The sequence below is a fragment of the Lepus europaeus genome, chromosome 20 (assembly GCF_033115175.1).
Source record: "Lepus europaeus isolate LE1 chromosome 20, mLepTim1.pri, whole genome shotgun sequence".
Classification (NCBI taxonomy): domain Eukaryota; kingdom Metazoa; phylum Chordata; class Mammalia; order Lagomorpha; family Leporidae; genus Lepus; species Lepus europaeus.
The window spans coordinates 55,828,876-55,837,083 of NC_084846.1; the positions used below are offsets into that span (position 1 = coordinate 55,828,876).

At 41.4% G+C, this 8,208-nt stretch overlaps 1 long non-coding RNA gene across 1 annotated transcript; it reads left to right on the top strand.

Annotated features, from left to right (window-relative positions):
• The first annotated feature begins 2,010 nt into the window (after window positions 1–2,010).
• Window positions 2,011–6,836, top strand: LOC133749003 (uncharacterized). The gene is made up of 3 exons (XR_009864563.1): window positions 2,011–2,125; window positions 6,348–6,523; window positions 6,628–6,836. It is a non-coding gene; the product is annotated as an uncharacterized LOC133749003 (long non-coding RNA).
• Window positions 6,837–8,208: the final 1,372 nt, after the last annotated feature.

Genomic DNA, 8,208 nt, shown 5'->3' on the forward strand with positions numbered 1-8,208 from the left:
TTGCCTGACATTGCTGTAGACCTCATTAATATTTAAACTACTTTTATATAGATTAGTAGTTCATCAAAAACACAGGGTGTCATTTACAGTTAATGGGTTTTGATGATTGTGGATGCCTTGTGTGATACGGAAGTTATTCGTGAGCGAGGATGGACCATTCTTCCAGTTTCAGGCTGCTCTGTAGGTCTATTATTTCTAGCAACGTGTTGCAGGCTTTTGAAAGAAACAGTGCATGGTCTACGCCAGGGGAAAGCACCGATTGGAAGGACTGAAGGAGACACATAACAAAGTGCTGCATTTGTTAGCATTTTTGAGGGACCAGAATCTTTGTGAAATTTCAGATGCCATCCATTTCCTAGGGCCAGTGCGTACCGATGTGGTCACACCACAGGTCAGAATCCACAGGCTCTTGCTGCAGGACACTTCTAGGAAATTTCTAGTGAGTCCCCAGAAGGGTCTCCTGTCTGCTGCAGCTGGGGGGCCCCCCTTCGCTGCCCTTCCCCTGGCATCTGATGGCATGGCCGTGACCTCCCAGAGCACTTGTTTTCCCCTAAGTCTGGGCACCAGAACCCTCGTGGGTCAACCTATCTGCTGTTGCTTTGTTTCACACTGGGTTAGGTGGACACCATAGCAGCGTTTCTTGGGCACAAAGTTTTACCAAGTTTTCCTGAAACAAATGTTTCAGAGAGGCTCAGAGAAGACACATCTTCATAGACACTTGGTGGCAGGCACCATGCCATACCCAGAACTACTCCTGGCCACCACAACCTTGAACTTGCCTTGCCAGGTCACATGGACCAAACTTCTTCTCTTCAGGAGAATTTTCTTTTCTTTTTAAAGATTTATTTATTTATTTGAAAGGCAGAGTTACAGAGAGGCAAAGGCAGAGAGAGAGAAAGGTCTTCCATTTGCTGGTTTACTTCCCAGATGGCTGCAATGACTGGAGCTGGGTGTTTCAGAAGCCAAGAGCCAGGAGCTTCTTCCAGATCTCCCACATAGGTGCAAGGACCCAAGCACTTGGGCTACCTTCCACTGCTTTCCCAGGCTATAGCAGTGAGCTGGATCGGAAGTGCAGCAGCCGGGAGTCGAACCAGTGCCCATATGGGAGGATGGCACTGCAGGCGGTGGCTTTACCCACTAGGCCACAGCGCCGGCCCCTTCAGGAGAATTTTCTAACAGGCCTTCTCAAATGCTCAGTGCTCTGCATCATGGTGGTGCACCCAGTTCAGAGTGGGACTCCAACACTGACACAGTGATACTTATATGAGATTATGAAGACCTGAGATGCAGTTGTAACTGGCCCACTGACATTTCTCTAGTGGGGAGTGCAAAGAACTGGAAAGTGGGAGCCTGGAGGCTATCTAAATTCCCAAAGCTCAAGCAAGTTAGCATCACTCCCCCCATCTCGTTCCTAGATCGCTCCAATGATACCCACCCCTAATTCTGCCAGCTGATTAAGCAGCATGGCTTTTCTTCTCTAAAAGGAGAAACGTAGTAGTCCTGGGGAAGGTCACAGGTCTGAATGAAGCCATAGCGGACTCCTTCTCTCCAAAACCATGTGATGTGGTGATGCAGGGGCAGCAACTGGACAGCCTTAGCCTTGGAAGGTAAGCATGGAGACAGCAAGTCCACAAATGCAAGGACAGGACCGGGGACAGTGGCTTCTATTGTAAAAGCTAAGTGCAGAAAATGCACCAAAGAGGCAGTCCACTGAAACACAAACACAGCTAAGAAAACTTCCTCAGTTCCTTGTTAGGAATGTCCTACATAGGGAGGTCTCCTTAGGGTGAAGATGGAGAAAAACCATCCCCTCAAACAGCATGAATTGAAGACGTCCTTGCAAGGTTTTAGCTAGAGTAAAGAGAATATTCATTTGCTTCTGCAACAAAAACAGTGGCTAACGCATGGAGCACTCACTAAGTGCCAGACCCCGAGCTAGGCATTTTGTTTATGTTACTGTATTTAATCATGTATCAACCCCGATGATGTCATTTCTATTTTAAAGATGAGGAAGCCGAGGCATAAAGAGGTGAAGCAACCAACCCCCAAGTCCACAGCTATGAAGTTGCAGAAGCAGCACTGAATTCAGGAAGTCTGGGCGAAGCATTGGAATCATGCGACACAGGTATTTCTCCACTTCCGCATTAATGACAATGAGGGCTGGGTAACTCTGTTGTGAGACTGGCCTAGGCATTGTAGGATATTTACCAGCATCCTTTGCCCCTACCCACTAGATACCAGTAGTATTCTTTCCCCAGAGGAGGCAGCCAAAAGTGTCTCCAGACATTGTCAAAATTGCCTCCTAATGAGAGCAACTGTTTGGCATTAAAAGTCCCCACAGTCTGGCAGTGGCCACTATCGCAGTTCTGATCAGCAGTTCCTCTCCCCGGCTTCCTTGGAGTTATAAAGGATGATGCTGTGTATAGGCATTAATAATCTAATATAGATATGATGCTCAGAAAGCTCAAGGGTCATAGTAAGCTCAAATTGAGTACTGACCCTTACTATTCCTGACTTGGTTCTTCTTTGGAAAGATAACTTAGCTGGGTGGAATGGAGGAGGCTCTGTGGTAGACAACAGACAATATGAGGAGTGATTCTCCCCATTCTTTCATAATCAAGACCACAGCTGCAGGAGGAAAGATTGTGCCTCAGTGACCAACTCCAGCTGTGGTGCCCAGCAGTGGCAGATTTGTAAACAAAATTAAAATATTAGTTTTGTTCAGGCAGAAAATAAAATCATCAGGAATAAAATTAATTAATTCACTGAAATTGATTTCAGTTAAGTCATTCTGAGACTATAATAATTTTCCCATTCTTGCAACAAATCTTTTTTTATTGGAGTTCTAGATGTTTCCCACCATAGCACAATCACCCCTGGACTTATTGGAGCACGTCTCATGCTAGGTAATGGCTTGAGGTAGAAAAAAGGTAGGTAGGTCTGCACTGGAGAAGGAAAAGAAGACCAGAATGGTGTGCAAAGGGTATCATCGTATTTTGTTGACCAGTTATTTGTAGGGAATGAATCAACAAGTAGGCAGCCATCTTTAGCAGATGACCAAAAGAAGGGGAAGCCAAAGTTAGGGAGTCTGGAGTGCCGACTCTCAGGTGTGAGCTAAGCATTGGAATTCATTCCAGAAACAACCACAAAAGTTCAGGAAATGCTGAGTCACTTAGACATCCTCAAGACAATGTGTGGACTGCCAGGCCACTAAACAAAGACTGACAGATGGTTAGGGTTCAATGGCATCGGCTATTTAATTTATTTTTTTTAAAAAAAGATTTATTTTGTTTATTTGAAAGACAGAGTCACAGAGAGAGGTCTTGCATCGGTTGGTTCACTCTCCAATTGGCCACAATGGCTGGAGCTGCACCAATCCAAAGCTAGGAACCAGGAACTTCTTCCAGGTCTCCCAAATGGGTGCAGGGGCCCAAGGACCTGGGCCATCTTCTACTGTTTTCCCAGGCCATAGCAGAGAGCTGGATATGAGGTGGAGCAACCAAGACTAGAACCAGCGCCCATATGGGATGCCGGCACTGTAGGCAGCGGCTTTACCTGCTATGCCACAGCACCGGCCCTGGGCTTTGTATTTTTAAAAGCACATCTTTCCATAATGGTCTTTCTCTTCTTCTTGGACAGAGTTTGTCAGTCCATTTTGAGTTGCACCACAGCCTGGGCAATTTATGAAGAAAACAAATTTATTTCTCAAACTTCTGGAGCCTACAAAGTCCAGTATCATGTGACATAGCCCCAGCCAGTGAGATCCAAACCAAAGTCACCTCTTCAGTAGATTCTGTAGTCTTTGGATCCTGCCTCTAGCAAGATTAACTATTTGGGGTGATCATTCTATTTCTGTTTCACCATGCATCTATTTTTAAAATTTTATTTAAGTTATGCAGGCTTCATGTATGTCATTTATACAGATTTAGAACATAGTGATACTTCCCCCAGTAGCTTCCTTCCCACCCACACTCCAGCCTTTCTTCTCCCTCCCTCTCACATTCCCACTCTTAATTTTTACAAGGATCTATTTTCAGTTTGCAAAATGATTATATAGTTAACCTTATGCTAAATAAAAGAGTTCAACAAGTAGCATGAAGAAAAAAAAAAAAACCACTGTTCCTCAATGGAAGAGACAAGGGCTGTAAACAATCATCAAATCTCAAAATGTCCACTTCACTACATTATATTTGAGGTACTCTATTATTTATCTCAGATCAGGGAAACATATGATATCTGTCTTTTGGGACTGGCTTATTTCACTAAGTATAATGGTTTCCAGTTGCATCCATCTTGTTGCAAAATACAGGATTTCATTTTTTTTTTTACAACTGAGTAGTATTCCATGGTGGATATATACCATAATTTCTTTATCCAATCAACCTAGTCTGGGTTGATTCCATATCTTAGCTATTGTGAAATGTGCTGCAATGAACATGGGGTATAGAGAACTCTTTCATATGCTAATTTCTTTTGGTTTGGGTAAATTCCCAGGAGTGGAATGGCTAGATCATATGGTAGGTCTATAGTCAGATTTCTGAGGTAGCTCCATACTGTCTTCCATAGTGGCTGCACCAGTTTACATTCCCAACAACAGTGAACCCTGGAATAAATTTAACCAAGGATGTCAAAGATCTTTACAATGAAAATTACAAAACACTAAAGGAAGAAATAGAAAAAGACATTAAAAAATGGAAAAATCTTCCATGTTCATGGATTTAAGAATCAACATCATTAAAATGTCCATACTACCAAAAGCAATTTACAGGTTCAATGCAATCTCAATCAAAATACGAATGACATTCTTCACAGATCTAGGAAAGAATGATGCTATAATTCATATGGAAACAAAAGGGACCCTGAATAGCTAAAACAATCTTATACAACAAAAGCAAAACTGATGGCATCATAATACCTGATTTCAAGAAATACTTTCGGGAAGTTATAATGAAAACAGCCAGGTAGAACAGAACAGAAACTCCAGAAATCAATCCATGCATCTACAGCCAACTTATTTTTGACAAAGGAGATGAAATCAATCCCTGGAGCAAGAACAATCTCTTTAACAAATGGTGCTGGAAAACTGAATCTCCACATGCAGAAGTATGGAACTAGGCCCATACCTTACACCTTACACAAAAATCCACTCAAAAATGCATCAGAGACCTAAATCTATATGACCCAATACCATCAAATTAATAGAGAACATTGGGGAAACTCTGCAAGACATTGGCATAGGCAAAAATCTTTTGGAAAAGACCCCAGAAGCACAGGCAATCAAAGTCAAAATTGACAAATGGGATTACATCAAGCTGAGAAGCTCTGCACTGCCAAAGAAACACTCAGCAAAGTGAAGAGGCAACCAACAAATGGGAGAAAATATTTGCTAACTATGCAGCTGATAAAGGGTCAACATCTAAAATCTATTGAGTACTCACAAAATTCAACAACAAAAAAACAAACAATCCAGTTAAGAAATGGGCAAAGAACTTGAACAGGCATGTTTCAAAAGAGGAAATTTAAATGGCCAATAGACACTTGAGAAAATGCTCAGAATCACTAGCCATCAGGAAAATGCAAATCAAAACCATGATGAGGTTTTATCTCACTCCAGTTAGAATGGCTCTCATACAGAAATCAATAAGCAACAAATACTGGTGAGGATGTGGGGAAAAGGTACCTCCATCCATGCTTTATTTGTTTTCTTGTAATGGTGCTGAACTCAAAATAGGTATTCAACAAGTGTTTGCACAAATGCAAAACTTAGAAAGGCTTACTCAAAAGGAAGTAATAAAAGCAATCAGAGCATGTACTCCATCTTCAGTGCTTTCACTCCCTCCAACACCCTAATTCTATTCTGGTATCAGTTTATTTGTATCAGTTGATTTATGGTGGGATTTATTATTTCTTTAGGTTTCATATGAATCCTGATCTGTCCTTTATAGCCCCTACAAAGCCCCCTGTACATAAGAAGTACTCAAGAGATAGATTTCTGCTCACAAACAGTGCTTCTAGATGCACAATATCTATATATGGGGCAACTATCTCACAAACTTGCAAGTGTTCATCAATGGCATGTTGTCACCTGCAGTCTAACAGATTGATTAGTGATTATTGCTTATCCTAAGATGCTCATCTGTTCTGTGTCTAATCTTTTGGGGTTCAATTTCTATCTGGTTTCCAAAGAGATAGCTAGTCAATACAGATGAGATGTGCATGGGAGAATGCTGTTGAGAAGTAATTGAACATGTATATGTTTCATAATTTGAGGAGAACTTGTGTTGCACATCTGCTTGTCATTGTTGTGCGAGAAGGCAGCTGGTATTTACAAACTCCTCTCTTGTGAGTCCTCTCAGCTGGTCTGGTGATGAACGTGTGTTGCCCATGACTGTCCTTGAGACAGTCAGTTGATGCAATCTGGACTGGAAGCCTGGAAAGTCTCCAAGGGCAGAGACCAAAACCCAGACATCTTACTTCTTCTGCTCCCTGCTGAGATACAGAGCACAGAATGGAATCCCAGTAGGTGAGTAAGCAACACATTTGACAGCACTGTGTGCAGCATGTATATATTGCTATATGACTCTGGACCTTATTTTCTCTGTCCTGAGAATTCTGTTGCTTTCTCAGGTAGCTCAGGAGATAAGCACACGTCATGGCATCACACTCTCTGTGTCTAAGGTCTTCTCCACCAAGTATTGAAGCATGTACAACTTTAAACAACTTACCTTCTCTGGAGCTGGATAATGCAATTTCCCTTATGAGACTGTGGCGTCGAATGGTTTGACATGTGTAAAATAATTCACAGTGCCTGGCACATGCAAGGTGCCAAGCAAATAGTAGGGTTTTTCTTTAACTCCTTCATCCTCTCTGCATAAGAAAACAAGACAGGATGAGAGACAAAGAATATTATCCCTCTGGGATATGGTTTTTAAAACAAGATTATTTAGATAAGGACAAGAGCCAAAATTTTCTGCAGGGTTATTTTAGAATAGGACATGGGTTCTCTATTCAGGAAAAGTGAATTTTTGAAAGCCCTGTAGACCATCTAGAGGCACATTTTTGGGGAAGCATTTTTAACATTTTGCTTTTCCATTATAAACCAAGATTAAACTATTTAGAGAGCACTGTGTTGACTCCCTAAGTGATGGAGGGATCTGTACTTAGTTTATGGGCTCCATAAATATTAATGAAGGGCCCAGATAACAGATGATGATGGTGGTGAAGCTGGATTAGTTCTCATGTCTTGTGTTTGTACCCAGAGGGGTTGGCTGTGATTTCACGTTTAAAGGACTGAGCTTCATGATAGAATATTATCAGGCTGTATGATGTATGTCTTCCTCCTACTGAACAATGAAATCTAAGCAAACTCACAGCTATGCACATACACTATACAGTGAAATCAGTAACGTTCAAAAACTGGTTGAATTTATACAACTGTTTATTTTGTGTCTGAGATTCAGTTTTGCCACAGGGACTACATTGTTTGCTTTAATTTAGTTATTTTTCTGATGTCTGAAAAGCCTAGATTTGGTGATTTCTGAGAAAAGCAGCTACTGTCCCCAGTCTTCCCCACCACATGCCAAGGTTTCCCATGCTTTTTAGTTACAATAATTCTTCCTCCACCTCTGCCCCAACTCACACATTATATCTTTAGTCTGCCTGTCCTGATTAGAAATTTCTTTAGCAATAGGCTAGGAGTTTTTAAAATCTCTGTGTGTGTGTGTGTGTGCAAGGCATATACCTTCCTACATGTATTGGCTTTGATGTATACACTGCCTGCTGCTGGCCCAGGGATGCGATCCCATCTTTAGAGTGAACAGGAATGAGCCACCCTCCAATGCCTCTGGCTTGCATTCACAACACACTGTTCTTAGGCATCGTCCAACTATTTTGTACCATTAACCCCAAGACATATCCAATATATTTGCTTACCCCAAAGTCACTACAGCCACCGAAAAGAGTTTGAAATCACAAAATTACAACTTAAATTCACCAATAAGCCTAAAGAAATGATCGATAATTTTACCTTTTATTGGCAAATCATAATTAAAATCCAGGAACTATAGGATGGCTAACTAGACAAAATAGTCATCCAAATAGATCATGCCTTCTTTCTAGAGGAACTTTCTAGAAGAATCTTCCATAGTAATTATTTTTTTCTATACTACATAAAGACAAGAAACAAATATGTAAACATTCCCTTAAAAA